The 13,383-nt window shown below is 34.4% G+C and overlaps 1 pseudogene; it reads right to left on the bottom strand.

The window, feature by feature from the left end:
* Positions 1 to 9,446: 9,446 nt before the first annotated feature.
* Positions 9,447 to 12,017, bottom strand: LOC133198621 (uncharacterized; annotated as a pseudogene).
* Positions 12,018 to 13,383: the final 1,366 nt, after the last annotated feature.

The raw sequence follows: 13,383 nt of genomic DNA, 5'->3' as shown, positions 1-13,383 counted from the left end.
GCACTGACTCAAGGAAAATTCATTTTGTTTCAAGAGGGAAAAAAATTCATAAGCTTGGAATCTTGTCAACAACAAAAACCTTATGACAAATAAGGTAATACAATTTTTTAAAAAAGTATTTAATTCTTTTTAAAGCGATCACTTTCTTTCTTATCCGAATTTTCTCCATTCATCTGTTTGCAGTAAACTGGTAACTAAATGCATGTAAAATACAAATGAATTAGTTTCGTTTGTTTATTATCCAAAAAATTCGCCACACACATTACTTCAATTTATAAATATTTTTCCTTTTTGCAGAAGTATGCAGAAACAATTAAATTCATTTGATGCAAATATTATAGTAACACGAATAATCATGCACAGCTAATGCAGTGGCAATCATGATCAAGACCGACGCCTATCGAACTTGTACATATGTGTATTTTTTCTATGTTTATTTGTTATTGAAATGCCTAATATATCTATGTACATGTTATAAATATAATCCAATATTTTTTAATCATTATTTAAATTTATTTAACAGTTTAAAATGTTCTTAAAGTAAAACATTAATTTGTATAAATACATTTAAAAAACCGCACATTGAAATCCAGGTTGCGGATCAAAGATTTTTTTTGCGGTGGATGGAGTGGGGGTGGGGTGTTTCACATTAACTTGAACAGATGCCAAACATAAAAATTTTGACATGCAAGAATTTTATTTTAAATCCCTGAGAAACCTTTTCAATTTCAGGATTGGGGGGGGGGGGTATGAAAAGATACTTTCTCAAGTCATATAAATACAAATGGCAATATCACATCAGAAGTCCCCGCGTTTTTTTTTTAATTCCAATACCATTTCAAACTTTCATTAAAATGTCACAAATCATTTCATTTTTTTCTGTACGCCGATTGCCATATAGAGAAAGTTCAATGGCGATGTTTCCCATACCCACCCCCCTTTTTTCAAAAAAAAAAAAACGATCTAGAAAGATAAATTTTCTGTCAGAGTTCACGGATTGAATATAAAAGCCTACAATCGCTACCCTGTACCTGACAAAAATCATGTTTTCTGCGTCTTCAACATTCCAAAGGTACAATATCTTCACACGTATCAATTCCGAATTTTTTATCAACAATTCGCAGTAGCAGTGACGCAGCTAACTATGATCCTTGCAGATGGAGACAGCTATTTATACAGACTCCGGACCGTGGCTTGACACCTCGTAGTAGGCGGTGCTAATTATCAACATGCTTTTCTCTCATTGGTCCTCTGGTACAAGTAACTTACACAATAGATATAAATTGGTTAGCAGTAAATACGCTCACAGTTTTTATTTACTCGGGGCTCCGCCCCTCGTGAATGAAAAACTGTGAGTGTATTTACTGCTAACCAATTAATATCTATAGTGTAACTATACCAGTGCGGAGTTTTCAGAAAGTGACGCGGTTAGGGTAGTGAGAAAGTTAGGATTGATTGATTGATTGTATTTTGTTTAACGTCCCTCTCGAGAATTTTTCACTCAATTTCAATTTCAGGATTGGGGTGGGGGGGGGGGGGGGAGGGGGTATGAAAAGATACTTTCTCAAGTCAATTCCTTCAGATATATTACTATGCTTACCAATATAAGAGGGATCCTTGTTTCCTCGGCAAAGGTCATTTTACTGTTACTTTTACTATGAAAGTCTGTAGATCAGATTTGCACATGGAAATTGAAAATTGCAATACATTAATTAATTTTTCAAGATGACAGTGTCAAACTGATTTTTTCTCAGAAAAAAAAAGATTATGCTTGAATGTATTATAAATGTAGTTCCATATTATTTCCTTTTTTACTGTACAAAAGCCAAAAAAAAAAAAAAAAACAACTCGTGTTAGCAGTAGTACAGAACTTCATGTAAATTATACAGGGTAGCTCTACATGCAGATACATGTACTCTACAGATTCAACAGAATATTTAAAAATTGCTGCTAGAATCTAGAAAAAAGAAAAACAATTTAGCCTTTTGCAGTTATTCACTGGTATTAGCAGTCATATATTTTCGAATAGAAGGACTTATCAAATAATAACAGAAATATAAATCATTATTTATTTATTTGTTGTTTATGTCTCTGAACAGAAGAAAACTGTTTTGAATTAAAACTGGTCAATAATGAAATAAACATTAATGAGATAGCACGTCTTAAATAACTAATTATAAAATACATAGACAACTCTATTTTAACATGTTATGTTAGACTCACCAAATTTTTATCAAATTTATGCATTAAATGTCATTTACAAGACATTTTTGATAAACTTAATAAATAATCCAATATATCGCATATCGCTTTATAAAATATCGTATCGTATCGAAATATTTTGCTCAATACACAGCCCTAGTTACTATGCAGTAAAATTGGTTGCTAAGGGCACATTACATAATTATTTCAACATTATATCACTTTATTTATTGATGTTGCAAGAGTATATTAGCAAATATACATGAAATGGTATCAACATGGAAGAAATTGAAGGTTTTTTCCCTTAAAAATTGATGTGTGTTTTTAACCTTTATTTGGTGTAAAAACTTAAAATTTAATCTTTTTTCCACAAAAAATGATTAGATATATATAAGTTTAAACTAGAGAGGTAATTTTCAAATTTTTAAACTGTAAAACTGTGCAAGTTTGTGTTGCCATGGCAACAAATCTTATGTATTTAGATTTGCATTTATATTTTCTTGTGTACTACATACCTTTAATAATAAGTTCATACTTTGCTGAAGCTGATATCGGTATACTTTTTGTTAAAACATATTTAGAAAATTGTTAAAATTGAAGCAGTTTTTTTCTAATCTTAATGTTGTTTCCATGGTAATACATAATAAGGGGAAAGATAACAGTTCTGTTGGTCAATCATAATTTTGATTGACGAAGATTATGAAGGTAGCAGACCAAAATTGCATAAATATTGCATCTAGGGATGCACACTACTAGATTATTTGTTTGAATTCTCATAACTACGGTAGTCCATTGGAGTGTCTCCAACAGTTTTTGATAAATCGTAAATAACAAATTGTCTGTTCAGCTCTGTTGCTATGGACATCATTTGGTTGTATGCACAGAATATGATTGATGCTAAAATTTAAGTATGTTTTATTATTTCTAAGTGAAATAAAGCTTATTTATCTAATTTTTTTATATTTAAATACATGTTCTCCTTTATTTTTTGACACGTTCTCTTGAAAATACCTTGGTTGCTATGCAGTAAATTGGTTACTACGGGCACATTACAGGATTTTTATCCATATAATCGCTTTATCTATTGATAATGCAAGAGTATAATAGCAAATATACACTAAAAGATTATCAATTTGGAAGAAATTGAAAGTTTTCCTTAAAATTTGCTGTGTATTTTTAATATTTTTTAAGAGTAAAAACATATAAATTTACTCGTTTTTTTCAACAAAAACAATAAAAATGCTTCTCAATTTTATATGTCATTCTTGAAGATCAACATGCATTGTGCAAGAATCAAATTCATTTTAATGCTCAGCTTGTTCTAAATTTTATATATATATATATATATATATATATATATATATATATATATATATATATATATATATATATATATATATATAAATTTAAACTTGAGAGGTAATTTTCAATTTTTCAAACTGTAAAACTCTACAATATTTGTGTTGCCGTGGTAACAGATGCCTAGGTATTTAGATTTGCTTTTAAACTTTTTTGTATACTACATGTGATATCAGTATTGATTTTGTTAAAATATTCTTCCAAAAATGTTAAAATTGAAGCTATTTTTCTTAACTTACTGTGGTGTCCATGGCAACACATAGCAAGGGAAAAAAAATAATAGTTTTGTCTGTCAAACATTTTCATATATGTAAAAGTTGTGTACTATGAACAATTTTTATAACCAATAAAAGAAAACAGGAGGTTAAAATTTTTAAGTTTCCATCTGAAGCTTGATGATTCGTGACATTCTCTCTTAAAGATTTTTCCTATATATTTCAATGTAAAACTATGGTTCCCCATTGTGGCCCCACCCTACCCCTGGGGGTCATGATCTGCATAATTTAGAATCCACACTACCCCAGGATGCTTCCATGTAAGTTTCAGCTTTTCTGGCCCAGTGGTTTTTGAGAAGATTTTTAATGACCCCACCCTATTTGTGTCTTTTCTTGATTATCTCCCCTTGTAAGGGGGCTTGGCCCTTCGTTTTAATAATTTAAACTCCCCTCCACCCAAAAATACTTTGTACTAACTTTGGTCAAAATTGGCCTAATGGTTCTTGATAAGTTAAAAATGTGAAAAGTTTGCAGATGGACGGACGGATAGACAGACGGTCGACGGACAACAGGTGATCAGAAAAGCTGACCTGAGCTTTCAGCTCATGTGAGCTAAAAATCAGTTATTGGGCTTATACAAAACTGCTATAAATAGAACGCGTATCATATCCGTGTACATTACGTCCAATGAACCTTAACTCCGTTACCAGGGCCCTCTTCAATATGTCAACGTATTAATTAAAATTTTATCTCAGTTAAGTTTTTTCTCCCTTTATCTTAAACTTGTCAACCTAGAAAATAAGTTTTGAAGATTTAAAATAGAATTAAATTTTATTTTAGGAAGAGTATCAACGACAGAAAAAATAACGTATTATATATGTAATAACGTCACACTACGTTATCTCCAACGTATAGCGTATTGGGCAAATTGAGAGGAAAGAATAAAATATTTTTAGCCGTATTCAATATGGTATGACATATTAATACTTTGGCAAAGTATGACTGACTGACATGTAAAATTGAGCATATTGACGCATCTGTCGGCGATATCGATGGAACAGCGCATAAAGGAAAAAGTTTTTACTGAGTTCACATAAGATATGATAGAGACAACAGATCATGTGTAATTGTTATTTTTTTTGACGCATTCTTGAACTTGACTGTAAAAATTTATAGGCATTTGGTTGTAGATTTTCAGTATGTAAAAAACGACGTCACAATCGCATTCGTTCACAAACTTGTACCATAGGACTGGCGGTAAATTTAGATTTTGCTGTGATGTTGCTGTGGTGTATTTGCCAGAAGAATCACAGTTTTTTAAAGTCACGCCCACCTTTTGGCATCAAGCCATACTGTGACAAGACCTTGACTGATGAATAAATGATGTCAATTTCCAGACCTGGCTGATGAATAAATTAAGTCAACATTTGTAATTTAAAAAATACTAACATTAGCTTGTCGATGTTCGTTTCTTAAATGTTTCTGTATGTTTTCTCCGCGTATCCTTAATCAGTAAATGATACGTCCTATCTCGAGTCCTCGTCATTCTCTTTCCCGTCTCCAAATAGCAATATCACATTAGAAGTTCCCGCGTTTTTTTTAAATTCCAATACCATTTCAAACTTTCATTAAAATGTCACAAATCATTTCATTTTTTTTCTGTACGCCGATTGCCATATAGAGAAAGTTCATTGGCGATGTTTCCCATACCCACCCCCCTTTTTTCAAAAAAAAAAAAAAACGATCTAGAAAGATAAATTTTCTGTCAGAGTTCACGGATTGAATATAAAAGCCTACCATCGCTACCCTGTACCTGACAAAAATCATGTTTTCTGCGTCTTCAACATTCCAAAGGTACAATATCTTCACACGTAACAATTCCGAATTTTTTATCAACAATTCGCAGTAGCAGTGACGCAGCTAACTATGATCCTTGCAGATGGAGACAGCTATTTATACAGACTCCGGACCGTGGCTTGACACCTCGTAGTAGGCGGTGCTAATTATCAACATGCTTTTCTCTCATTGGTCCTCTGGTACAAGTAACTTACACAATAGATATTAATTGGTTAGCAGTAAATACGCTCACAGTTTTTATTCACTCGGGGCTCCGCCCCTCGTGAATGAAAAACTGTGAGTGTATTTACTGCTAACCAATTAATATCTATAGTGTAATTATAACAGTGCGGAGTTTCCAGAAAGTGACGCGGTTAGGGTAGTGAGAAAGTTAGGATTGATTGATTGATTGTATTTTGTTTAACGTCCCTCTCGAGAATTTTTCACTCATATGGAGACGCCACCACTTGCCGGTGGAGAGCTGCAAATTTTGTCCTATACTCGGCACTTACGGCCATTGAGCAGTGAGGGATCTTTTTCGTGCCAGAACCTACTACAACACGGGACCTCGGTTTATACGGTCTCAGCCGAAGGACCGGTCTCCACGTCCCACAGTGGGATTCGAACCCGCGACGTACGGATCAACTCCTTACTTCGCGACTCTAGAGCAGGGGCTCTAACCACTGCGCCAGGCGGGCGACGAGGGAGTTAGGAGGTTTGGCGATATATATATATATATATATTACCGATTCGAAATGAAAATAAATATTTCATCTCGCCGTAAACTACGTTCTCGCAGTTACAACAAAAGTTCATTTAGATTTAACTTTTTAAAAATTATTATTAAAAATAGCACTTTTTAGGCTTCGAATCGGTAATGCAACTTACATACGTCATGTGACGTCAAAGTCTAGACGTACCAAATGTCACTTGCAATATGAAGAGACGGATCTAAAATAAGAATAGGTTAAGTATCTGCGTTCGCCCTAATAGTCGCACCGAGAATATATATAATTAAACAGAATTGATTACTTCTTATATTTGATATATAAAAAAATCAATATATTCTGTACTTCTTTTTTAAGGGGGAGATGGTGGATGTCAAAGTGAAGCAATATCCTAATTCATTAATTTCCTAGCAACAGCGGGTTCGAATCCTAATTTGGGACGTGGAGGCCGGTCCTTCGGGAAGACCATATAAACGGAGTTCCCTTGTCGGAGTAGGTGCTGACGCAAAAAAGATTCCTCACTGCTCAAAAGGTACATGTCTAAATTTGCAGCCCCCAAAGGCAAGTGGTGACGACTCAATAGAGTGAAAAATTCTCGAAGGAACGTTTAACAGGTTGGGACCAATCGCTGGGCTATTACTAACCAAATGAACTATATGTAAATATCCTGCGCGGGATATACCGCACGCTTCTTCCTAAGAGTGAAGACCATTCGAATTTCTGCATGATGTCTGCTACAGTGGTAAGTTGCAAATTTTACACCATTTTTTGACATACCTTTCTTTTGTTTCATCCCTAACTGACAAATCAATGTACATTATACGACAGAGCCACTATGTATAAATGAAATACCTTTTCAAATTTTCTGTGTTTTGATGATAGTTGGAAAATATTCATATTTTTATGCCCCGCCATGAATATGGTCGGGTTATATAGTGTTTGTCATGTTCGCCTTCCGTCCGTCACTCCGTCGCGTCATTTGCTGATAGATATTGATGAGAGCTATGCAACTGCATTAACATTTTTTGACCTTGACATTTCCTTTGACCTTGACCTCACTTTTCCTAGCTTACTGTTTAGCTCAGTTTAAAAGATACCATTTAAGATAGTGTAATCAAACTTCATATGTTGTTACATGTTGATGAGAGCTATTCAACTGCATCAACATTTTTTGACCTTGACTTTTCCTTTGACCTTGAATTCACTTTTCTAAAATTAGTGTTTAGCTCAGTTTTAAAGAAACCATTCAAGATATTTTTATCAAACTTCATGTGCTGATACATACTGATGAGAGCTATTCAAATGCGTAAACATATTTCACCATGACCTTTCCTTCACCTTGACCTCACTTTTCTGAAATTAGTGTTTAGTTCAGTTTTAGAGTAACCATTCAGGATAGTATTATCAAACTTAATATGCAGATAAATTCTGATAAAAGCTATTCAACAGCATCCACTTTTTTGATCTTGACCTTTCATTTGACCTTGACCTCACTTTTATCAATTTATGTTTAACTCAGTTTTAAAGAAACCATTCATAATATTTTTATGAATACATACCGATGTAATATACACCGATGTAATACATACTAATACATACATACTAATACATACTGATGTAAGCTTTACAACTGCATCAACATTTTTTGACCTTGACCTTTCCTATGATCTTAAATTCATTTATTTTAAACTGGTGTTTAGCTCAGTTTTAAATAAACCATTCAAAATGTTTTATCAAACTTAATATGCTGATACGTATTTGTGAGAACTATTCAACTGCATCAAAAATGTTTGACCTTGAACTTTCCCGAAACCTTGACCTCACTTTTCTTAAATTTGCATTTTGCTTAGTTTTAAAGAAACCATTTAAGATATATTTATGTAAGCTTATACACATTACATAATTTGTTGACAATTTATCATCTATATCAAACTCTTTAGATTTCAATTCTAAAGAAACTATTCAAGGTATTCTCATCAAATTTCATACACTGATACAAATTTTCATGTTGCATTACTAATATACCCTCGGTGGGGCATTCATGTCCAATACACATATTTCTAGTTTATATATATATATATATATATATATATATATATATATGAAATTGTATCAACGGTAACTCATCATTGAAGAATGATAACTGGTTGGCAAAGAACGAGAACTGGTTAATAAAGAACGAGAACTGATCACTGGTTAAAGTTTTTTGTCACGCGTAGATTTTCCGGGGGGGGGGGGGGGGGGCGTTTCCAAGGGATACCTGTTTTGCCGGGGGGAGTAACTATTTTCGGCATTTCAAGAATGTAAATTTAAATAAATTGGAATTTTCCAGGGGGCCCTCAAGACCCGCGCGTGTTTGCTTAATTAGTGCTGCGGTCAGTCTGTCACCCTCCCCCTTCTCTCTCTCACTACTGTCAATTTTTTTCATGTTTTACCGGAAAAGAAACGGCAAAACGAGCAAGGTCTCGAACGTTGCGTTCGGGAGAAATAGGAAGGATGTGAAGACTCTAGTTGACACCCAAGAGATTTGTCAATCCTTTTTCAAGAGGAAAAAAAACACTTTGGGAAAAAGTATAAAATTTAATGTTGTTGATTATTTACATTTTATGCATCCAAGACATGCGTACTTTGGATAAAATTAATGACAAACACACACGATGCAATGAAGAAAAGATAGAAAAGCATTTTTAAAAGTTTAAAAATATTTACATTCATGCATCGCTGATGTAAAAAAATATTTTAATATACCATAGTTCACTAATCAATATTTTTCTAACATATGATATCACAGATGTATTTATATAAAGATAAAATTATGGTACATTGAAAAAATTTGGGAAGTAACTGGGGCAGAAACCACACACAGAAAACAATCTTCCTTTTCGAGGGTGACGGACGCTACTCTTTGCCGCATAAGAGGCGAAGGGAGAAAAGAAACAAAAGCTATGTGGGTAGGTTGCTCACATGTCTGAAACCTTGGAAGGGTAAAGCAGACATGTGAATACTGGGTCCATGCGTTATGCGTCGGCATAACTGTTACATCGAAGGCCTCCCTCGGCAGGATTGGATGGAAATGCCCATTTCACGTTGGAAGTATGAAAATACATCAAAAAATAAAAAATGAAATCTTTACTTTTTTTAGTTTGTTATTTACCTTTCCAATTTGTCTATACACCTGCAGACATTTAGCCACTTGTTGTCTGGAACCCCACTTGGTATCCACATCTTGGTTCTTCTGTTATGGGCCTCTAGTATAAAATCACCCCCTTCCCCCTTTGACTCGTTACCAGACACACTGTAAGACTCATTGTCTTCAAGAAACTTTTTAAGTTTGTCGAGATACTGAATACGAAGAAATGAATCTGTAATATATGCCTGACCCCATCTCTGAATACATGGAGGGCGAGGCAATAAAAATTACCTCAGCCATAAGCTTGTAATTAGGGTTACGAACACCCAAGTATCACTGATAAAAAGCCTGGTAACGAGGGAGGAGATGATTCTCTGGTGTCCTTAATATATGTGGTTAATAAATCTGATGCCATAGCTTCCATGAATATGGTCAGAATTTGCCAGCTTTTATAATGGTCTATCTTAAGAATAATAATAACATTTATAATCATAAAAACAATCAAAATTCATTTATGCGTGGTGTGGTAGTGATATATTTCTTCCTTATCTTATTGTAATTGTGTTTAGGGAATTAATTACCAGTGGCACTTTTGCAGGAGGTCTGTGTCTTTGGACTATTAAAACCCAGGAGTTTTGCTAGATCAACAAGCGCAATGTCCCATAGTAGGCAGAACAGAGCTTTTGTCATATTGATTTCGTAATGGCCTAGCCCTACAGAACAATTTTAACATGGGTAAATACGATTATACATTACTTAATAAATATACATTTAAATCAAGTAGTATGGTGATTACCAGGTATCATCACAATATTGTTGTATTTTCTGCAATTGTTTTTTGGTTCCTTGCTGGCACGATTGTAATTGCTGCGATGCTCCTCAAAATCTGCTTCATTTACAAATTCCACTGCGCAATGGGGGCAGACAAATGTATTCTCTGCCATTATATACATATGGTTTAGTATGTAACATGTAAAACGATTTCGTAACAAGAAACAAATATGTATCTTCATTTTCAATTGTATTATAATCATTCTTTAAACTCCCACCACTTATTATTAAAAAATTACCTTTGATTCAAGATGCATGGGTAAAAGGCAGACCATCGCAACCAATCACTGTCCACTTTCTCCCATCTCCAGCATCAGTTTGTTGGAAAATGTGCTCATGAACCTGTGTTCTTAATTTATTTGTTAATAAAGCTGTATGTGGGTGGCATTTGGGGTTGGTAGAGGCTTGGGGTACATATCTCTTTAATACAATGACTCTTATTAAATCATTTTTGTAAGATTGTTATGCCCCCATACTCGAAGATTCGGGATCATATAGTTTTTGCCCTGTCCGTCTGTCTGTCTGTCTGTTTGTCCGCAAAAACTTTAACCTTGTCCATAAATTTTGATTGGTTGGAGCTATGGCTTTCATATTTCACATGTGTATTCCTTGTGACAAGACCTTTCTTTGGGTACCATCATATTTGACCTTTTGACCATGACCTTCGAGTTTGACCCACTTTTGCAAAATTTTATGAGACTAACCTTGGCCATAACTTTTGAACAGTTGGAGCTTAGGCTTTCAAACTTCACATGTGTATACCTTGTGACAAGACCTTCCCTTGGGTACCAACATCTTTGACCGTTTGACCTTCGAGTTTGACCTACTGTTGAAAAAAATTTAACCTTGGCCATAACTTTTGAACAATTTGAGCTAGGTCTTTCAAATTTCACATGTGTACTCCTTGTGACAATACCTTATTTGGATACCAACAACTTTGACCTTTTGACCTTGGAGTTTGACCTGCTTCAATTTTGAAAAATATTAACCTTGGCCATAACTTTTGAACAGTTAGTGCTAGGGTTTTCATACTTCAAATATGCATTCATTGAGAGAAGACCTTCCTTTAGATACAAACAACTTTGACCTTGACTTTGACCTACTTTCAAAAAAATAAAATTTGGCCATAACATCTGATGTTTGGTTCCAGGGCTTTCCTATTTCACGATCATGTGTATCAGTTGTGACAAGACCTTCCCTTGGGCACCATTTGACCTTGCCGTTTTACTTACTTTGAAAAAACTTTAACCTTCGTCATAATTTTCAACGGTTTGTACAAGGGCTTTCATATTTCACAGGTATAATTCTCGAGACAAGACCTTTCTTTGGGTAGCAACATTTTTGATTTTTTGACCTGGAGTTTGACTTGCATTTGAGAAACTTCAACCTTCTCCATAAGCTACCATACGGGGGCATCAGTGTTTCACAAACACATCTTGGTTTTTTTTTTAAATTTTTATTAATTTGACCTTTTCCACAGCTTCGTAGGAACAAGGATTTTCAAAACATGGTTCTCCCATGATTACGTCAACGCTCGAATTGTGTCCAGATTTCACGAAACTATATCTACGGAAGAAAAATTACGAAAATACCAACAAAGAGGGAGTGACTTTGAAATTTAAAAAGTTCAGAAGTACAAATAAATCACCTTTCACTTGCAGAGGAATGTTCAATTTTGAAAACGTTGTCAATGTCATCTTTTCCCTCTGCATCCATCTGTCTCCATATCTTTCTAATTTTATGTTCCAGATACTGATTTCCTTAAAATAAAAAAAAAATGCAGGTGTGTGTGTGTGAAAAAATTGCTTATATGTAAAAAAGAGTAAAATTAAAAAAATTATATATATTCGACGGACGAATTACCGTAATTTTTTATAATTCCTCATTAAAAAGCGCGTCACACTTTTTTCATTTTCTCAACCGTTATGCTCTTTCCATCCTGGGAAAAGTCCATCCACTCTTTGGGGGATAGCTCTGTTCTCTCTTGCAGTTTTTGTGTGTCATCAGGCACAATATGGACGGTTGTGGTGATGACACTGGAGGGGGATTTATAGTTAACCTATGATGCACAAAAATAATAAAATATTTCATTCAGGCGCGGATCTGGGAATTTCTGGGGGGGGGGGGGGGGGCAAGTCCAAAAAATTCAAACCCAGAAATTTCTTGACAAGAAATTTAAAAAAAAATCATTTTTCAAACGTGAAAAAAAAATTTATTTCGTGCTGGTGGTGGTGGGGTTCACGTTTTGTGTGGAGGGGGGGTTTAAAGTCATTCTTTATTTCCTTCTGTATATACTTTTAAAAACTGCAAATTCCAAGGGGGGGGGGGTCGGACCCCCCTTCTAGATCCGCGCATGTTCATTTGTCAGCAAATTTTCAAATTTTGTTATTCAATGCATATAGCATTTCGATACCTGATTATTGTCCAAAAAGTAACAACAGCAGCATGTTGTGGGCACTATATCTTTTTGTTTTCCTTGGTTCGAAATCCAGTTTTGCACGGTGGTGTACGATCCAGATGGATTGCCTTTAGTAGAAAGTGTCAAGGCAGACTTATTGCCAGTCATGTAACATTTAAAAGGTAAAATTGCACCCATTAATTCATTTTTACATATAACGTGCATTTTTTCACAACTGTCAATATTTCATATTATTACAAACCGAATTGAACTTTGAGCAAATGAAATCGGGGATACATATTTTTGGTTTCTGCACCCATACAAGGACTCCAACGGTTTTTGCCATTGAAACCTCGCTGCAGGTGTCTCCACAGTAACCCCTTATAAAGTTGAGAACAACTTTATTCCTTTCGTGTAACAAATCTTAAAGGAAATGATTAATTAGAACTATAAATGTTCTATAATACATCACTATAATTGGAAAAAGTACCTTTGATGTCAAAATTCGTCAAAATCGTCCAGAATGGTTACGGTGCGTTTAAATGCAGCTTTTTCTGCCCGGACCTCATTGTCAATCCCCTGTTCGGCAAATTTTGCACATAGGTTGCATAAGAATGTGAAGTGCGGGAAAATGTGATATCTTCAAATCAGGAAATCAATTACCGACTTTTTAATTTTTTATCC

Source organism: Saccostrea echinata, unplaced genomic scaffold (assembly GCF_033153115.1).
Source record: "Saccostrea echinata isolate AGI-Se365-2 ecotype Australia unplaced genomic scaffold, CSIRO_AGI_Sech_v1 ptg000033l, whole genome shotgun sequence".
In the NCBI taxonomy this organism is placed as follows: Eukaryota; Metazoa; Mollusca; class Bivalvia; order Ostreida; family Ostreidae; genus Saccostrea; species Saccostrea echinata.
This window is presented reverse-complemented; position numbering and strand designations above follow the sequence as displayed.